General features: G+C 41.0%; 1 long non-coding RNA gene across 2 annotated transcripts in view; it reads left to right on the plus strand.

Annotated features, from left to right (window-relative positions):
* The window catches only part of LOC121041456 (uncharacterized), a 43373-nt gene that overhangs the window by 20612 nt on the left and 808 nt on the right, over window positions 1-21953 (plus strand). For both annotated transcript variants that reach the window (XR_005795744.1, XR_005795743.1), the window contains exon 2: window positions 12790-15418. This is a non-coding gene — a long non-coding RNA (uncharacterized LOC121041456). The remainder of the gene's footprint in view (window positions 1-12789; window positions 15419-21953) is intronic.

Consider the following 21953-nt stretch of genomic DNA (forward strand, 5'->3'; position numbering starts at 1 on the left):
CCACCCAAGCAGCCCAGGTATACATATCCCTTTTAAAAAATCATATGCACAAATTCCCCATTCCTCAGCCACCGTGTATATAGAGGATACACCTATGTGTAGTGATATCTCAGGGATTAACGTAATATGACATTGTGGCCAAAGCAGATGCGTGAAATCACAGCAAATAAATTAACACTCCATTAAGAATCAAATCAGCCCCGCTGACACATAATCTTTCACATCTATGTCAAGTCGTGATTCCCATTCACATCAGGAGCATCCCAGTGGGGGCTTGTTAAACCCGCAGGAAGAGATTTCTTTTAAGTCAACCCTATTCAGAAGTCATTCAGCGACAGTGCAGAAGAGCCTGCCTGGAGTCTGGGCACCCCCCCTCTTCACACTCTCATTGTCGCTGTCCAGCCAGAGTCCTGGCCATGCAGGACATAGCTGGGCTTCCAGCTGAGCGAATTTCCAGGCTGTATAAAAGAGATGAAACTGCAGGGGAAATGCACGTGGGTTGGACCTGCCTCTGGCATATTTGTTAAACTGGGAGAATAGATGTTAGTTCCCACGTGTGCTCTTCCTTCAGGTCTTCCACGTCAGAGCATACTGCTGAAAGTTGGATTCATCCAGTTGCTTCATATCTACAGCCAAGATAATTGTGTGGAATTGATATTCATCCCGAAAGGAACCTTCTTTAAGATCTGGAGCTTATTTTCAAGGTTGTTTCTTGCTTTCATAACCATACATGGATTCTCCTGGTTGCCTGGTATCTTGACCTTCAAAAATCAGTCAGTTTCTCTTTTTGCCAAGACTCTGGGGGCTCAGGCATTACTCAGCCCAGAGGCTTTGTGATTTTCTAGCTCTTGTCTACCTAGCTGCCCTCTAATCACTTTTGGGTACCAAATCCAAGTCTGGTATGGAGAACTCTTGTTTCTGGAGCTAGGGTGAGACTGGAAAGAAGCTGTCACTCACTTATTATTGACCATGTGTTCAGCTCTCTCGCTGCAGTATTTTGCTAAGTCAGCCAAGGGTTTGTCAAGACCATGAACTCCGACTTGCGCATTTGATCCCTTTCACAGTCTTCTCTGATCCACAAAATCCCACACCAAATTTTTCTTTTTGTTATCATATCATCATTCCACCTAGACTATAGACTGCCTTTGGTCATACCTCCCATCCCTGGAACTCATCTTGAATCCACACCTAGTGACCCTTGAGCCTCCTACAGTTGTACTTCACCACTCCCCACCCCTTACGCCACCACCATAAAGGAAAGTAATCCGATAAATGAGCATACCGGGGTGTTAATAACTGATAACCACTTAATGTATTATCCTTCTCAGAGGCATTATCCTCATTTAACTTGGAAAGCCTTCATTCAAAGACATGAATTTTTTTAGGTAGTTTTCCAAACACCACACAGAAGAAGAGAATAGCTGTTTGGGGATAGGGGATGTTCTGAGCTTCCTCAAATCACACCACACAGGTATTTGCCTCTTTTATTGATCTATAAAGTGGTCCTACTTGTGGAAATACAGAATTACATGAGCACTGTGGTTCTTAAACTTTACTGTACATTAGAATCACCTGGAGAGCTTTGGAAAATCCCATTGCCTAGCCTGTTCCCCAGACCAATTAAAGCAACATTTCTGGAGGTGAGCCCAATGCGTTGATATATATTTTTTAAAAACTCTCCAGGTGATTCCAACATGCAGTCATATTTGTGCACTAGTGCAATAATACCCACTACCAACTACTTAGGCAAAATAGCTCTGTGAAAGCCCAGTAAAATAGGCTTTCTCCTAGTGCTGGGAATGGTGCTTCTGGACACAAAGCCAGAATTTCATTCTGAAAATGTGTTCCTGTGGTTCTGTAAGTACTTAGTATAATCCATACAGGCTAAGTAGTTAGTTGCTAAACTGCAAACACCCATCTCATTTCATCTCAGTCCACTCCTGGCCATCTGGTCCTCTGTATTTCCATTACAGGGCCATGTGTGTATTAATGAAATGATTGCATCCGATTACATCTTTTATTCAGAGCACAAGAAGAACAGTCTATGTATTTTATTCTCCAGCGTGACTGTTTCTCTCATGAAGTCAATAATTAAGTTATTCTATTTCATGCAGAGGTGGGATGGTCTTCTAGTAAGGTAAGAGTGTATATCAAATATGTTATTGCTTACAATATAATTTCAGTTTTGCTGCCTGTTATCTATAATGTAGACATTTCACTCAAAAGCATAGACTTCCCCAGATCAGATACTTGTTAGTAGTCTCCATTTTATTTATTTTTTATTATTATTATCTTTTTAATATTTATTTTGAGAGAGGGAGAGACAGACAGACAGAGTGTGAGCAGGGGAGGGGCAGAGAGAGAGGAAGACAGAATCCAAAGCAGGCTCCAGGCTCTGAGCTGTCAGCACAGAGCCAAATGAGGGGCTCGAGCCCAGGAACCACAAGATCCTGACCTGAGCCGAAGTCTGACGCTTAACCGACTGAGCCACCCAGGCGCCCCTCATTTGCAGTAGTCTCCATTTTAAAATATCTGTCATATGGGGGACACCTGGGTGGCTCAGTCCATTAAGCATCCCACTCTTGATTTTGTCTTGGGTCATGACCTCGCAGTTTGCGGGATCAAGCCCCATGCCGGGCTCAGGGCTGACACTGCAGAGCCTGCTTGGGATTCTCTCTCTCCCTCTCTCTCTCTGCCCCTCCCCCCATAAATAAATAAACATTTAAAAAATAAAATAAAACAAAATAAAATGTCTGTCATATAATTCAGGTTAATAACCAAGTGGTGACAATTAGTATACAAGAGAGATCACCTAAGAGCACCAAAAGGCTGAGTTGTCACTTTTTTCTCTAGTTTCTCTGCAACAGGTCAGATGGTCAGAAAGCCATATACCTAGACTGTATTTTTATGCCATTGCTTGGTGGAGTATGAAGGGTCAGGGGGAAGGGGACCCACTTCTTAGCCTAAATATTTACCACAGTCTTTTGTGTTGTTGTTGCAACCAAGACTGTTCTTCTCAGGAAATTTTATAGTGACAATTGTTCAAATAAAAAGGAAGTTTTTCTATCCTGTGACATCTGAATGAACAAAAATAAATGAAGAATGGATGAACCAATAAATAGCATGGTGCTCACTTTTTATTAACTAGCTACATTCTCTCCTACCCTTTTACTTTACTAGAGTAAGTGTTAAAAAATTGACAAATGTATATACATATAAATATAAATATATGTACATTGCTACAACCAAGTTATATCAACCCAATAGTATTTTATTTTTGCACACATAGATTATTGGCCCTCGCATTAATTTGCTTACTCAATGAAGATTTAGCCATTGTTAGGGTGCCTGAATGGCTCAGTTGGTTGAGCGTCCAACCCTTGATTTCAATTCAGGTCATGATCCCAGGGTGGTGGGCATCAGGCTTCCCTGGTGAGCACGGAGCCAACTTGAGATTCTCTCTCCCTCTCTCTCTGCCCCTCCCCCACTCATTCTCTCTCTCAAAATAAATAAATAAGCATTAAAAAATTTACTCTTGTCTAGTGTGTGCCAGGGGGATACAGTAATGAGTAAAACAATATTATCCCTGACCTCATGGGGTTTAAAATCTAGTAGGAGAGATGTATATAAATTACTCCATAGTAATGTGTCCTTTTAAAATTGTGATAAGTGCTACCATTGGATGGCTCTGAACTATGCAGCCGTGAGTATATAACAGGCCAGTAATATTAATAGCAAAGCAGGTGAAAGGGGTGGAAAGGGAGCATTCTGAGCTCAGGGAACAGCACTAAACAGACCCTGGAGTAGGAGAGAACACATTCCAAGAATTGTAAAGTCTCCAGTGTTGGTTCATGGGGGTAGGGGTAAGGGAGTTGGGTTGCAACATGGCTGGAGAGGCAGCCAAGGGTCTCATCAGGCAGAACTCTATAGGGTAGGGTAAAGACATTGGTATTTTCCTAGGAGTAATGTGCTCCTTTTGAGGGCTTCTAAAGAAGCAAGTGACATGATTAGGTTTGTTTTTTAGAGCTCAATCCATTTACATTATGGAGAGACTAGACTGGAGGGGGTGGGCAAGAGCAGATGCAGGTAAATTAGGGATGACAAGCCACTGGTGAAAGGTTATACTCAAGTCACACCCATTCCCATTACCTTCCTTCCCTCAGGGACTATGTGGCTATCCCAAGGAAACACCTCCAGTATTTAACCCTGTCTGCTCTCAGGTTAATGAGCTAGATGGTTTCTCAGAAACCATCCCAAACTCATGATCTGCTTTAATTATGTAAGAAACAAATAGGCCCTGATTGTAATGGTCAACATAAATACCTCCGTGATTAGTTGATTCTAAAGAGTATTACTAATTATGATGCCTCTTTCAAACATGTTTATCTCTGAATACAGTAAACAAATTGTGGAAGGCAGCCCCTTAGCACCAAGCAATTTCAAAGAAATGGTAAGAGCGGGCCCCCCAATTAAAGAGCCAGGGCTCCTGTGAACCTATTTTGCCCTGGAAAACCCATGTTTTGCCTCAGTTATTCAGTTCAGCAGGGGCCAGGGAAAGGTTCAGGTAGAGGGTAGCATTCTTTGACGGAGGAAGAGGACACTAATATTTTAGAATTTCCTGAGATTTTGACTAATTTTTTTGAATAACATTGTTTAAAGATGGCCCAACTATCAAATGAAACTGAAGAGATTAACACTGCTGTTAATAAATAGATCCTGGGGAGTAGCACACAGATGAAAGTTGTTTTCCTAGGAGAATATAAATATACTCCAAATTTGGTGCCATAGCTCAAACTATTTCTGAGAATCCTCTTTTAGAATTGTCTCCAGAACCCCTTGTTAGCATGTAAGAAGATCCTCATTACTTGAAAAAATCACACCTCGTGTTTTACTATAAGTTGTGTGAGCCAGCCTGATTGCCCAATTTATTTTCATTAGTGGCTTCTGAAAATACATATTTTAATGAGTCTGAATTTAAAAGAGGGGGAAAAATGTTTTGCACCTGCCTCATATAGGGTTTCTTGGCAACTGTGAGCTGGGATTCGGGTCCCTTCTGCTTCTCCAGGATACAAGTTGGAAAGTTTCCTTCTGTTGTCCATGAATATCCAGTAACTTTTGGTTTTTCACAATATCAAATTCCCCTTCAGAGAATGGGTTTGCTATCACTGAAGATATTCATAAGCCTACTTTCCAGGCCCAGAATAAATACAACAAGCAGTGAGTTCCCAAAATATTCTGCACACTGACAGGGCGCTATGATGTGCACATGGGTGACCTTGCTCCTCTGCCTTCTCTCGACTTCCATTTGTTCCTCCAGACTCAGTCCAGCTATGCCCCCTAGGAAGATCCCTTCCTTCTCCACCACATCTCCTGCACAGTTGTATTAGGTGCTCCCAGCATATAATTTTCCATGCTGTATAATAATCATCCTCACCAATAGACCATAAACTTTTCCAGAGCAGGAACTGTTTTATTTTTGTTCTGTTGTGCTTTTACCTTTACACCCTTCAGTACCTAGCATGATCCATGGGATGTAATAGTCACTCAAATATTTACTAAGTAAAGCTTCGTAAATAGAGCAGCAATAGGACACTGGTCCAGGAGAGAGAGATTTAGTGTCCAGGTTTTTCCATGGCCAGAGTCCATCAATTTTGATCTCCAGCACCACCTTCTCAGGAATTCTTTCGGATCTCAACATTTTTCTTACCTAGGCTTGGTGCCCCTTAGGGGGCATATGTTTCTAAAGAGAGAATGACATGAGAGCATGAGAGATTTGGGCCTAAATTCTGATCTGTAGCTAGTTTCTAGCTAGCTACAGGTTCAATTATTTAGCCTTTCTGAGTATTGATTTCCTTCACTGTAAAATTGTGGAAAGTATCACTGGGTTGCTGGGAACATTACATGACATATAACCTGGCACATAGTAAGTGCTTAATATAATGTCAGTCTGCATTCGCCCTTTGTGCTTCCTTAGCATTCTTTACAAATCCCAACAGTTTCCTTGTCTGCCTCCCTTGTTGGACTTCAAGTCAAGGACTGTATCTTTTATCTCCCTACTCTAGGACATGGGAATTGCTCAATAGTTGCTTGTTCATTGAATAAAATCTCCCATTTTAAAAGCGTAGAGACATTAAAATGACCTGCTCAACTCATACAGCTAAGAGATGGCTAAGCCAAGAACCACAGCACAAATTGAATGCTGAAGCCAATACTTATTTGGTCCAACTGCACAAAACCATGAGATCAATGTATACGTGTATCTATGAAATATGATCTGTGCATATCTACACAGGCATATCTTCACAAAGACTGATCAAGTATTAGGCACAATCTAACTTCCCTTCATGGAAGAAGAGGATTCAGTATTTACGTCCATCACTACCAACTCAACACAGCACATATTTAACTCTTCTTATTCTACAATCTTCCTAAAATAACTGTATCATACTTTTGTTGAATGGATAGTCAGAGTGTATATTGTGTTATGTAAGTCCTATTCCCAGCTTAGTTTTGTAGAATCCCATAATTTCTCTTTTGTGTAAAATTTTATTCTCCCTGATCTGAGCATTTTTGTTGGTTGTTTTGATTTTCTAAAGTCTTATCATTTCTTCAACCCCAAATTCTCTGTCCCAGTTATCCCTCAAAATATTTGAATATGCCATCTTCTGTCCATTACATTTTCTTAGAGAAACTTCTTCCACAACATTCTGACTTCTCCAATATGGACTAATTAGAGAAGCGAGCAACTGATACACTGGGATGTACCATCACCATCATCCTGGGAGTTCCCTTTCCCTCTCTTCTGTGTGCAATGGTTTGCCCCAGGTTTTTTCTTTTGTGGGGTCCTCCCTTGTTTTGATAAAGTACCTCCTCTACTAATTTTCTGACAAATAGCCCACGGGAGGAAAATCTTAGAGGCATCTCACATCTGCAATTGACTTCCATCTCCTGTTGCGTAACCATTTCCTTCCAAATGTATAGTCCTTCTCCATTGTCTTATAGCTTCCAGTATTTCCCCTGAGAAGTACAAAGATGTTCACATTGTTGCAAAAGTGTGCAACTTTTTCTATAGAAGATTTTTCAGATATTCTCTTTGACCATTGTATTCTCATATTTCACAATAGTTTGCCTTAATGTAGATCTTTTCTTCATCTACTGTGCTAGATACTCAGGAGGCCCTTTCAGGCTACAAACTCATACATCTCAGTTGTGGGACAGGTTCCTAGATTATTTCATTGATGATTTCCTTCAGACCTTCACCTCTATTTGCTCTGTTCTCTTCTATTAGAATTGATCACTTGGATATTCATCCTTCTGGACCTTTTGTCTAATTTTTATCTTCCTCTTTAATTCTTTATTTCTTTGTTCTGCTTTCCGGGAGATTTCCTAAACTTTTTCTTGCATTCCGTTTATTTCATTTTTTAAAATTTCTATAATCATAATTTTAATTTGCAATAGTTCTTTTGCACTGTCTTGTCTTTCTCTCAGAATAATAATATAATTTTTGAGGTTTTCTTCCTGCATGGTGTGTGTTTACTCTTTATTTTTTAAGTGTGTTTCTGTCTTGGGGCAGGGTGGCTGAGTTGGTTAAGCATCTGACTTCAGCTCCGGTCACGATCTCATGGCTCATGGGTTCGAGCCCTGCATCTGGCTTTGTCCTGACAGCTCAGAGCCTGGAGCCTGCTTTGGATTCTGTGTCTCCCTCTCTCTCTGCCTCTCCACCACTCATGCTCAGTCTCTCTTTCTCTCAAAAAATAAATAAACATTGAAAAAAATTAAAAAAAATTGTTTCTAGCCAAAGCATAAGAGACTCTTAAAAACTGAGAACAAACTGAGGGTTGATGGGGGGTGGGAGGGAGGGGAGGGTGGGTGATGGGTAATGAGGAGGGCACCTTTTGGGATGAGCACTGGGTGTTGTATGGAAACCAATTTGACAATAAATTTCATATATTGAAAACAAATTGTTTCTCTCTCCATATTTTCACGTTGCAGGCTTTCCTTCTCAGGTATCTTCTGACTTTTGGTTGTCAGCTCATATATTTGTTTTTTAAAAATATTTATTTATTTTTAGGAGGGGAGAGGGGCAGAGAGAGGGAGACAGAGAATCCAAAGCAGGTTCATGCTGTCAGCGCAGAGCCTGATATGGGGCTCGAGCCCTCCAACTGTGAGATCATGACCTGGGCGGAAGTAGGATGTTTACCCCACTACGCCTCCCAGGCTCCCTGGTTGTCAGCTCATGCTTAAGAATGAATGGAATACTATGAAACTGATTGGAAACTCCAGGTGGGTGGGTGGGGCCTGTTGACTACTGGCTTCAGGGTAGAGCAGTGCTACTGGCATCTGGTAGATGGATCCTAGGAGCGCTGCTACACATCCCACAAGCACGAGACAACCCACACATATAAAAGAGTTTTACTGCCCAAAATGTCAGTAGTTTTGGCTGAAAAATCCTGAGTTATGTCTCTGGGCCATTTATTTAAAAACCTCTGATTTGGGTTTTGTTTTGTTTTGTTTTTTTTTTTTTTTTTATCTTTCTCTTGGGCTGGTCAGATTCTGCTAAAAAGAATCCACCAGTGTCCTGCCTGGGGAATTCAGATCTGATTCCCAATATTCTGGGAGTCAGGGGGCAGTCGTGAACTGGTGGTTTTAACAGAGTGCAGAGGTCACTTAATCACTCCCTTGGTCATATTGTCTCCCCATCATCAACTGTGGCCCCATCTGGACGCTCAAATGACTGACCCACCCAGGTGCCCCCAAAATGTAGACATTCTGCTGGCTTTTTCTAGTTTGCAAGTGCATGTTACCAAATGAGTTTTGATGTCAGGAGTGGTTTGGCTGGGGTTTTTTCTTTTAAAGAAATGTATGGCTACAAATATGAGGAGCTGATTTGGAGCCCACATAATCTTCAGGATGCAGTATGATAGGAGCCAGAAAAAAAAAAAAAATTTAAACCTAAACCCAAAAGAAAACAAGAATCTAAACATAATCTGCTAAAAATAAAATAGCAGTGTGGACAAATTGACTAACTGAAATTCTGTGTGAACAAAATTCGGATTTCTCCAGCTGACCAGGTCCCTCAAGCAGCTGGAAAAATGATGTTAACTCAGTGTCACTGGCTGTGGTCTCTCCCTAGAAATCTAATTTTCACTGTTGTGAAACTCTCTGAAATCCAGTGACTCCGGAGGGGACCTGGATTGTGCTCTGGCTCTCCATCCCATGCACAGATGCTGCTCTCAAGGCCATTAAAAAACATCTGCTTTGGAAGCCGAGCGGGGATATAGTCAGGCTTCCCAGGTACAATGGGTGCCCGAGATGATTCTTTCACACTTTAGCCCTAAGACTATTGTCTGCATGAAGGCAGACATTCCATTCCGTGACTGGGAAGAATTTCTAATATCAAGTAGAAAGCAGGAGTAAAGGCACATTTGCATTAAAGTCGTGCAAATAAATGCAGCCCAGAGTAACTGAAACCTGAGCCTAGAGTGACGTGACTCTTCCATTTTAATATCTAAGTGAACTACTTGTATAATGCCATGGCAACAGCATCACCTTCAATGGTTCTCCTGAAGAAAATCTTGCAGAAACACGATCCCAATACGTGAAGATTTGGCATTGATTTGATGAGCCAGTGGTCAAAGTATTTCATGTCTTACTGTGTTTCGTTGCGTACTTTTTGACTTTTGAGAAATTGCACAAATAACATTCAGCTTAGAAAAATTAGAATATATAAGCAGCCAAAGAAAACTATTCCATTCAGATATAAGCACTGCCTTGCAGTGATTTTTCTATGCCTATATACCCGACTATATTAGAGAGGGAGAGCAAAATATTTTTTTGAGACAAAGAATTAAAGGGTTTCCTCGTCATAGGTCTTCACTGAAAGAATAATGAAGAACTGTCAATCAAGAAAAAAAATTAAGCCCAGAGTGGAATGTTAGGGGGAAAATATTATGAAAAAAAAAGGTAGTCTTGTTCATAAAGGTAAGTATCAACTGTAAATACTTAATGTGGGCAAAGTCGGGATAAAAACAAATTTAAAAACAGCAACATAACACGAGTGCCATAGAAGATAACTTTAGGTTGTGTTAAGTTAAATGTGTATTAAAGGCTTAAGAGCAAACACAAATAAATGGAAATGGGATGTAAACTTTCCAGACTAGTAGAAAAAACATCAGTTCACTAGAAGTCAGTGTCTTAGTCTACTCCAGCTGCCATCACAAAATACCAGACTGGATGTTTTAAACAACAGAAATTTATTTTCTCCTAGTTCTTGGAAATCCAAGATCAAGCTGCCAGCCTATTCAGTTCCTGGCAAGGGCTCTCTTGCTGGACTGCAAATGGTCACCTTCCTGCTAACTCCTCAGACAGAGAAGAAAGAGAGAAAGCAAGCTCCCTGGTGTTTCTTCTTATAAAGGCACGAATCCCATCATGAGTGCCCCATCCTCATGACCTCATCTAAATCTAATTACTCCTAAAGGCCCCCACCCCCAAATACCATCATGCTGAGGATTAGGGCTTCAACATACAAATTTTGGGAGGACACAAACATTTAGTCTATAATTGTCAGCAAAGGAAGACAAGGACACTAAATAAATAAACCAAAATCACAGTAAATTAAAAAACAAAACACATAATTCATTGATAGAAGTATCAAAATGTGACTTATTTATTTCATGGCGTAGTATCTAGTAGCAAAAAATGAAAGAACTTGATCTACATCCATCTCCACAGATATCAATAAAAATAGATCTCATAAACAAAAAAAAAGGAAGGTGCTGGTTGATAAGTAGAAGATGGCTTCATTTGTATAAATGTTAAATACAGGAAACCACAGCCTATGTTTTCTACAGGGATATTTAGGAGATATATGAATATTTGGGAACTGTACAAAAAAAGACAGAGTCATGGATTAGAAGAACAGTTACCAATTTCAGAAGACTGAAAACAAAACAAAACAGAAACCAAAACCGGAGAAGGGGGTTGAGGAGGAATACAAAAGAACTTTTGGTTTACCTGAAAAAAACTTTAAACACCTGTATGGCAGGCCTAATGTTAAGCATTGAAAACAATACAATGACCAGGAACAGGTTTCCTGTTCTCCCAGACCTACTGGTCTGAAGGGAAGGCAGATGTTAATCAAAGAATTACAAAAATATAAATTATAACTATGGTAAGTTTAAGGTGGGCAGTGGGGGAGTGCAGGAGTAGGGAGGAAGGTAGCACTCTAAATGGAGAAGCCACCATGTGCAAAACCCTGGCAGTGGGAGTAGACATATATAAGGCAGTAGGGCTGAGGCTGGGGAAGGGGTAGGGGTTTGTGAGGTGGGGCCAGACCATTTAAGTCTTGCAGGCTGCTTTAGGGCTTGGACCTTATCTGTAAAGTAGCAGAAAGCCATTGACAGGTTTCATTTGGTAGGGGATATTAATCAGACTTGCAGTATTAAAAGATTGCAGTTGGGGCCCCTGGGTGGCTCAGCTGGTTAAGCAATTAGACTCTTGATTTTGGCTCATGTCATGATCTTGCAGTTGTGAGATCAAGCCCCAAGTTGGGGTTCCACGTTGGATGCGAAACCTGCTTAAGATTCTCTTTCTTCCTCTCTCTCCCCACCCCCCACTCACGCACACACTCTCTTTCTCTCTCTGTCAAAAAAGTATTTTTTTAAAAAAGATTGCTCTTGATCTCAATCGGAGGGGCAAGAAGAGATGTGTGGGAGTTATTGTAGCATCGGGTGAGACTGGGAGTGTGAGGAAAAGGAGGCAGAGGAGGTGAAATTCACTTCATCAGAGTCAGAAGATTTTTAGAAGAACATTCGAAAGGACAGTCTGATAGATTGGCCATGATTAGTGAGGCAGAAAGAGGTGAAAAGATGAGTCCCTGGCATCACTGTATGGACTCTTGCCACTTCAAAGAGATGAGAATAAGACCAGGCTTGGAGGTGAAGATTTTGAGTTTGCTTTTTGGACCAATTGAATTTAAAGTGCCTTTGAGACCCAAGTAGCGATTCAAGGAGGTAGTTGAATATAAATGTTTGAAATATAAAGGTGGGAGTCAATCCTTGGGGACATGGGTCAATTCACTTATGGAGACACTGTGGCATGGGAAGGTGGCCTAAGTCATTGTCCTGACAAGTTCTGTTACAGCTGGCAGGTGGAGATGAACCTGCAAAGAATATGGAAAAGCTACACGTTGGAGGCAAACCAAGAGTATAGCCAGGAAAGAAGATATTTCACCAAGAGGCAGTTGTCAGCTGTGATAAGGGTTGCAAAAATGGCTCTTTGGATTAGGCACGATGGAGGTCATCAGAAATGTTCACAAGAGCTGTGTTGGTGGAGTGAAGTGACAAACTGGAGTGGGCTGAGAAGTGAGCGGTAAGGAAAAGGAGGCAGTCCCTTTGAGGGGTCTGACTCTGAAAAAGAGAAAGAGAACAGTGACTGCAGTGGAATGTTGGGTTGAGGCAGAGTGATTTCTAATGCAAAGACCTGAATTTGTGTGTTTGCTATTAGGAAGTTGAGGGAGTTTCAGTTTCTGGCTTATCTTTTCTTTTTGAGGTTGGCAGGGGCAAGTCATGGAACACAAAGAAGAGAAGGGGAGAGCAGTAGAAGTAATTGTTTGAAGGCTTAGGGAAGAAGGTTTAAAGGGGCTACCAGTTACTAAATATGGGCTACATAGGCACTACACTAGCCTTTGCCTTATACGTGTTATCTCCTTACATAGGGGCACAACTGATCTCTCCTACGTTGTAAGGTCTTTGTTTAATTCAGCTTTTTTTTTTTTTTCTTTTTCTGTAGGAGTTTCTGTAGGAGTTCCTAGTTCAAATTCCACACTGCACACAGAGCTGGAGCTTATGAAGGGATGGCCAAGTCCTGGATGTAACTTCTGAAACCACCTAAAGCATTCTTGGGAACATGTTGGGCTGTGCGGTGTGGGGAGCAAGTAAAGTCCTGAGTGTGCAGAAGTGCATGGGACAATCTTGATAATGCATTAGGGCCACTTCTGTCTGATTGAAGTGGCCTTGAAGAAAGGGACAGGACCACGATGCAAGTTGGTGACTCCCCCGTCCTGGTCCATCCCTCCCTCCACACACACCCCATCCAAACCCTGACTTACTTGGTCCAATCTTAAGAAGGAAAGTACTGAGAGGGAAGGAAGAGACTTCATGTTTTTTCCTGATTCACTAATGATGTTGTCAAAGGCTCTGGGTGAGATACTTAATTTCTCTGTCTCCTGGTTTGCTGTCTGTGAAAGGGTGACCCCAATGCCAGGTTCCTGTGGGGACTGTGACAGACCGCATTACAAGAGAGGCTCTCTCGGATACTTGAGTCCCCACCCTTAGAGTTCAGTTTCTTCATCTGTAAAACAAAGCACTGGACTAGAAGTTCTCAGGTTCCGCCCAGCTCTCTCCTTCTGTATTCTCTCAGGGGGAGGAGGTAAAAAGGGAATGGGGGAAGAGAACTTTGAACTAAACCGGATGACAGGACTGTCTCTTCCAGAAAAGGCACAGTGCTGCGCAAACAGCATCTGTGAGGTATGCCTCAGTTCTCCTTCCAAACTTGTTTTTCCCAGGGGTTTCCTGAGGCCTCTCAAGAAGGCTCTCAAAACTGACCTGAAATATTCACAACTTGAACCATCAGGAAGGATTACTTTGATTCTGTCTGAAATCTTCCCTGCATTTGGTAAGACAGAACAAAGAAAGAAAAATAAATTACTGAAGGAAATGAATAGGATAGTATTATCTATAAAAGACAATTTGGAAACTAGATGAAGATACAAGGGGTCTGTTTTACTATTGTCACTACCTATATGGATATTTGAAAAGCCTCCTAATAAAATGGTTTCTTGAAAGAATATCTGAAAATCGGTAGTTGTAAACCAGTAATTTTCAAATGCTCTTTTTCACCATGATCCACACACACACACACACACACACACACACACACACACACACACAAAAACCCACATTTATGTTGCAACCCAGTACATAAACATATAGACTAAAACCAAGTTCCACAAAACATTATTCACACTTACCATGCACCACACCATACACAACATACTCTGATGTTTTCTATTTTCTGCCCTGCTTCTTTAAAAAAATGTTGGTTGGAACCTACTCAACTCATTTCAAGAATCATTTAATGGCTCGTGACCTACAGTTTGAAAAACACAGTTCCAAACAGTATCAACTCATTCTGGTGGGCAATTGAATACTTGCCTGCTGGCCTGGGCCAGCAGGAGAGTAATGACTATTTGGAGAGGGATTGAAACAGAATGAGCAGTTATGGATATTTGCCCAGCCTTCTTGGAAAAGCCTGACCCTGGTCTGGTGATGGGGGCATCATCAGGGCTTAGCAAAATGAGAGCGTTTCATAAGCTACCATTTCTATGTACATGGCCCACTTGCCCAACTTTTCTTACACGGGCTTATTTGCTTCTAGAATCTGTCCTGCCAACCCGCAGCCATGGCCTGCTGCTTCTTCCCCACTCGCCTCCCATTTCTGCCTTCTCAGAGGCACAAACCAGTCCTCAGGCATTTCTCCAATTTGCTGGGGATTATGAATTTATATCCTGTCCTCTCTTCCCTCTTCTCTTCCCCCCAAATGGTGACTGTCCCCCCAAGCCGAGGGTCATTAACAAAAGCAACATCTTCAAAGAGAAGGGATGAGGACATGACTGAGATTCGCTCAGTACTTAAATCCCATTGAAGTACCCAGGTCAGGCCTGGCAAGCAGGGGACAGACAGCCTGCATCTGGAAAAGAGAAGGTTTAGGGCACATTTGACTTCAATATTTAAAAACCAAGTGCCCAGCTGTTCAGTTCTTCAACAAATAGCACTAAAATACCTCCTGTAGAGGAAGGAAAGAATTTTAGGACAGAATCATTAATTCAAAGGACATCAAGAAAATAGAGAGTAGACATCATCCTGATCTACTATTTAAAAAAATAACTTTAGGGATGCAATTTTACAATGCTTTATAAACAGGTCCACCAATCCAGGAGTGTTATATGTGTGAAATGTTTACTAACTGGAAACAAATGTTTACATCGGATAAACTACCTCCTAAAAAGTCCATTTCCTCTGTTCATGCAAATGTTGCTATTTGTGCGGAGTGGAAGGGCATTTCCACTTCTCCTACCACAAAAGCTGTATTTCTTTCAATATTAAGGTTAATGAGGGCTGGGGCCCTGTAATCTACATGAGTAGGTTAATTCTCATGTGTCCTAGATAGTTGAGAGAGAAAGAGATTTAGAACTTTGGCTGAAGGGAGATGCACATACTGCCTGCAGTGAATGCATGCAAAGAAGCAAAGAACACTCTGTAGAAGGATCTCTATACCTCAGCTCCTCCATCTACAAGGCAGAGATGCTGAATGTGACCCCATCCTCCCCTGTGCATGAATGAGAAGTTCCAGTTCAAAGGTATGTGACTCAAGGTTTGATTATATCATAGTAACAATGTTTTGTCAGAGTTGCCATGACATTGCTGGTAGGACACCAATCTTGAGTGTATTTTCAGAAATGGAGATGTAGTTTGAGTTGATCTCATATCCTGTTGTCAAGGTCATGGATGGATTTGCAAGATGCCCTTAAGAAATGTCTTCAGAGCCAAAGCATAAGAGACTCTTAAAAACTGAGAACAAACTGAGGGTTGATGGGGGGTGGGAGGGAGAGGAGGGTGGGTGATGGGTATTGAGGATGGCACCTTTTGGGATGAGCACTGGGTGTTGTATGGAAACCAATTTGACAATACATTTCATATTTAAAAAAAAATTAAATAAACAAATAAAAAGAAATGTCTTCACTGACAAAGTTGAAAGCTCAAAGTTGAAAGTTACAAAACATTACAAATGAATAAGACCATTCCTACCCTTTCATTAAAAAACGATAATACATTTTGCCTAAAGGCAAAAGAATGTGACTTCTACCCAGCTTTCTCCCCTACCTGGCTACTTTTGACATTGTTGTGATGAAAAAGGGTAGGGCGAGAGAGCAAAAGAGATGAACAAGAGACTCCTATTTGTTAGACCTCACAATAAAGTCCTCACTGTTACTGTCAAATGTTTAGATGCTTCACTTTTTTTTTAAAAATTAAACTTGATAAATAGAATGATTAGGGATTCATCCGTTCTGACACTGTCTAGCTCTGTGCTAGACATGCTGTACTAGGAAATGATGGTTTAAAAAAAAGTCTAGTAGTAGAGACAGCAAAGAGGTGAGCTAACAATTTAAGTTATGATTAGTATGAAATTCAAGAATGGATAAAACTAATCTGTAATAATAGAAAGGGTTGCCTTGGATTGAGGTGGAGAGGACTGAATTTGGAGGAGCAGGAGGGAATTTGGGGCATGATGGAATGTGTGCCATATTTTGATTGGGGTAGTTGTCACTGGTTATACACATTTGTCGATGAATTGCTTGCTTAAAATGGGCATGTTTTATTGTACATACACTACACTTCAATAAAGTGAAAACAAAAATAATATAATATGTGATATGAAAGAAATGAACCAAGGGTGGAGGCAAAGGAGGAGTCTAACTGCGATGAAAGTCTCAAGAATGCTTCTCTGTGCTGTCAAGGTTCTTGGCCATGAGTGAGAAACAGGCCCATGTGGAAGGAATCCCATGAACAAAGGCCCTGACTGTTTTCCTTATTTTTCTTGCAATCGAGGACTTATATAAAGACAAGGTCATAATTTTACTCTTGACTGGGGAGTCCTTCTACATGTGGGTACACAGGAACAAGAGCTAAATGGTATGAGGTTTCTTTTTAAGGTGATGAAAATGTTCTAAAATTGACTGTGGTAATGGTTGCACTTGTCTGTGAATATACTAAAAAACAATTAAGCTGTGCACTTTAAATGACTGAATTGTATGGTATATGAATTATAACCTAAAATTAAAAAAAAAAAAAGATAATTCTATGATGAGGCAGATTTGGGTGCAAACTTTGGACACAGACTAAAGCAAAGTAACCTGGATGAAACCCTTCATTTCTACTTCCTTAGCATTCTGCTCACATGTTGAACCAACAAGATGGAACTTCAGATAGATCTTCTACTTCATTTGTAGGCCAAATAAAACCCATCCCTACCCCAGCCCCCCTGCAAAGACAAAAAAATTATCCCAAACTAGATATACTAGACATCCATTTCAGATAGTGTGACACTTTGGACACCCTGAACAATTATCCCACCTGCAATAACAAAAATCCTGTATTACATTTATTATTTTAAATGTATTATTCAGCTGGCATAAAATTGCCTCAGAGCCCTAAGGCAAAGTGAAATCCTGGGGAGTTCTGTGTCCAGAGCTGGTGAGAACAGCCAGAACAGGATGGGTTTTGCAGAGGTAACAAACGGGCTCAGGTTAACATAAAAGTTTATTTCTCATTTATGCTTTGCATCTGTAGGAGGCACTGCTCATTCTAATCCTGTGGGGACCCAAGCTGATGGAGGCTTCAATTCGTCATGTGACTATTGTAATAGATTTTCAATTCCTTGTATCATGCTTCTTTCTCTTAAGAGTTTGAATATATATTTTATATTTTATGTCCTCCCTATTAAGATTTATATTTGGAGTAAACACTCATCAAGTTCTTCCTGCTGAAACGCTCATCCCTACCAACCTACGGTTTTCTTTTTAAAAACTGGAATCCTCATACTCTATTTCAGTGATGGAGCTCCCTTTTATGTATTAACATCAAACCAGTTATTATAACACAATGGAATTGACACTAGAGTAGTGGGTATAAAGGAGACTATGGCTACCCTTTACTGTAAGATTTAAACACATTTAAAATAAGTTGCTTTAACTTGAGAGGAGGCTCAATGTGGTATGAAAAGTGCTTCCTACACTGAGAATTCAGGAAGCCAGTTTAGATTTTATGAAAAGGCCCTGTAATGTAAGGCCATGGTGATTATTAATTGAACTCTTTGAACCCTATATCCCGAAGTCATGACGTTATTTAGGTCCCTCTCTCCTTTGGCATGTGAAGCTTTACATTCTCAGCCTTTGGAGTATGTGCTGCCTAAATTGTCTAGCTGCTCTTGGACTGTTAAGTTATTCAGTAAGGATCTCTGCTCACTAGGCCATTCTGGATCCAAATGCCAGAATTCACCTTCTTTAAATATCATTCAGTGGATCACTTCACCTCTCAGAAAACACACCAGCAGAAAACACACATGCTGTCATATCAAATCCAAATTCCCACACCTGTCTTTCAATTCTTATGCACATACATACAAACACGTGTGTGCGTATAATGTGTAATATATATCACATATACTGTATATAAATAAATACATGTAAATGTAAAAATATTAATGGTAATGATTATAGAGCATTAACTAAGGTCCTACTATGTGTCAAGGTCTGAGCATGGTATCAACTTTATTCCATTTAATCTTCACAGCAACTTTGAAGGGTGGTTCTAGCGTCATCTGTGTTTTATAGGCAAGGACACTGCCCTCCTGTGTCTCCAAAACCCATGCCCTAGCCCTCATCCTACTGGGTCCCAATCAAGCGGATTGTTGCCTCCCCACCACACACTCTCTGAGTCAGGTCTCCCCACCACTTTCATGTCCCTCAAACCACTCTCTGCCCATTCAGTCTCCCTCCCGTTCTCCCAAACCCTTACCACTTTTCAAGACTCAGGGCAAATCCCATCTTTGGGTAATGCCCTCTCTCCCATGTAGGACTGGAGCTGCATTTAAATTACCTTGAAATTTTAATTTCCTTGAAAACACCTAGCCCAGCCAAGCCAGCAGTCTGGGTAGCCTCAATGGCCGCTCCCTCTTCTTGCCTGCCTCATCCAGCCCACCGCACACCCTGTCATTGCTGCTTATGAAACCCATCTTGACCCTATCTACACTTCTCACCATCTTCACAGATTCCTCCATATCCAAGACCTAGCATCTCCTGCCTGCATCAATGTAAGAGCTCCTAGGTTTATGTGCCTTCACTCTTGTTTCTCCAGTCCAGTCCTCACAAGGTACCTAGAATAAGGTTTTAAAATATGTTTTATATTTGTAAGCTTAAAACCCTTTAACATCATTCTGTTACCTTTAGAATAGAAGTCAAACTTTATCATGGTCCAGAGGCCCTGTATAATGGGTGTTATGACCACCTCTCCAGTGGCACTTAATCTACCAACCCCTTCATCCCTCATCACTTTCATCCACTAGGCTCCTCTCACTTCTTTCAACACGGTAAACTCTTCCACATCTGGGTCTTTACAGATGCTATTTCTACTGCCGACTTCTCCCATTCTTCAGAACTCAGATTTAATGTTGCCTTTACAAAGAGGCTTTCCCTTACAGTCTTACCTAACTAGAATCTTCCTCTCTACTAGAATCTCCATTCACTGCACTCTGCTATTTCCTCCTTGGGCTGAGATCAAGTTCTATCTATGTATATGTAGATTTGGACATTTATTCTTCCCCCAGCACCACCCCAACACATAAACACACTGGACCACTGAAATGTAAGCCACATGAGTATTCTGGCCATGTCTGCTTTGTCCCCAGCACTCAGTACAAAGATCCCAATAAGCATATGTTGGCTTAATCAATCAATCAAACAAACAATCAATTCTTCCAACTAGATTTAAACTATTTGACAGGATAATTTTCTTTTTCTCCTTAAAGCTCCTTTCTGAACACTGAGAATATGACAGGAACTCAACTTCTTACTAGTGGGTTGAATACGTGCTGAGAGCATGTCCTCTGCTTTCCAGCTAGCCTCAGAGATGAGATCGACGGGCTGCTGACTAGGATGGGCAACAGCCTCAAGAATCCCGACTCTGGGCTCTGCCATTTATTAACAGCATGATGTAAGGCAAATAGCCACTTAAGGTCTCAATTTTCAAAAATAAAATGGGTATAGTAGCCAATGGGCTGGATGCCTAAGATGTTAATGATTAGGATATTAAGAATATTATTTAACAATGATTGAGTGCATCCTCTGTGCCCACACTGCACTAAACCCTTCAAATATATTATCTAATCTAACAAAACAATGAAGTAGTGTCTACTATTATCCCTTACTTTCTGTTTTCAGGTTCTGAGAGTTCCTCTGTATGGTTTTAATAAACTCTCTTCCTAACCTGAAATAGTTTGAGGAAGGTTCTGTCCTTAAGGCTAGAAGAGCACTGACCACAAACTGGGGCCGAGGAACATAGAACTCAAGACCCCAGAGAAGATGAGAGAAGTCCAGTGAGGCAGGTGTATGGCATGGAACCAGGAAGCTGAGGGGCAGTGGGGTAGGAATAATCTGTCTCCCAAAGTGGCTCTCCCGCAAGGGCCCAGTTGGTAAGAAAGGGGTTAGCTGGGAGACTTGATTTGTGGAACCAAATTCTCTCCTGTCAATGTTACTTGAAACAATTGAACATCTGTTTGCCCATCTATGCTAATTTCATGGATGTAAAGTGAAAAGAGGGGAAACCAAGGCTCTTGAATGGGGGCCAGAAGAAGGGAAGGGAGGATGGTGGGAGTCAAAGAGAACAGAAGAACAGAAAGGAAATCCTCTCCACATGGCCAACAGCTCTACTCTCTGTTGATTGCTCTCACCTGTGTTCTGTGTGGGAGTACAAACACACATGCACACACATGCGCTCATGACGTAGCCTCCCCACCACAACTTCCTTTAATTTGTCTTCTAGGTCTCCAAGCAAGAGCTTTGGTTTCCTCTTTGCCTTTTTTCTTTCTCTCAAGCTTTCTATTCCTTCATTTGTCCTATTCTGATTCTTTGGCTCAAGAAAAATTCAACATCTATGGAGAACCCATTGCAATGTGATTTGAAGGGAACTTTACAACTCATTTCCTCCTCTATCCACCCCTCAAGACTGAATCTTCATAATCCATGCTAGAAAGAAAGAAAAAAAAGCAGTTGGGGAAGGGAAGTCAACTGGGTTGAAGTTCACTTGAAGCACAGTTGTCCTTGTACTGGGCACTGTGCTTGGTATCTTAGTACATGATATCACTACAGCCTCATGGTAACTCTGGGAGCATGATTTTAGCGAGCCCCTCTGTTCTGACGTTCAGAGAGGCTAAGTTATTTACTTAAAGGCAGAACCAGGATTTGAACTTCAATCTTTTTGACTGAAAGCCCTCTGCAACATCATTCCTTCAGATTAGTATAATAAAAATAATAAACAATGTCATACAGAAAACTATCGTCAAATTATAAGTGTTCTCTAGTGGGAAAATATGTTCTCTAACTTTCCCCCAGGCATATAGATTAGGTAACTGACATGCTAGCTAACGTGGTCTGTTCTCTAGGGAAATGCAAGTGAAGAAAAGGGAAGTTCATCAAGATGTGAGTGGTAGGTCTCTCTTTCAAAAATAAATAAATATTTTTTTTTTAAAAAGGGGGTTGCTCCTAGGTGGATCGGTCAGTTAAGCATCTGACTTCAGCTCAGGTCATGATTTTGTGGTAAGTTCGAGCGCCACATCGGACTCTGTGTTGACAGCTCAGAGCCTGGAGCCTGCTTTGGATTCTGTGTCTCCCTCTCTCTCTATCCCTCCCCTGCTCACACTCTGTTTCTCTCAAAAAAAAAAAAACAAAAACAAAAACAAAAACAAAAAAACAAACAAAAAAAAAAAACGTGAGTGGTAGGGAGAATGTCCTGGGTAGCCAGCATTGGGTAGAAGACACTGGAAAAGAAGTTCAAAGTGTAGATCCTAAAGTTAAAGATGTCTTGGTAAATTTCATTATTTTTTAAAATTGCTTTTAAAACTCCTACATGGTACCTGCACTCTCATCTCCTACCCTACATGATGCATACCCTGTCACTCTCCAGTAGTATTTCCAAAGCTCTTCAAGTGAACCTGTTAACCCAAGTCCTTGCTGACACTTGCCTGCAGAGTCCATTGCTCATCTACTACTAATGCCATATTTTAATTCAGCTTTACTGAAACCTTCCCTTGGGTCTGTTTCTTTCTGCTTCCCCTCCCCA

The sequence above is a fragment of the Herpailurus yagouaroundi genome, unplaced genomic scaffold (genome assembly GCF_014898765.1).
Source record: "Herpailurus yagouaroundi ecotype Mexico unplaced genomic scaffold, PumYag 184, whole genome shotgun sequence".
Lineage (NCBI taxonomy): Eukaryota > Metazoa > Chordata > Mammalia > Carnivora > Felidae > Herpailurus > Herpailurus yagouaroundi.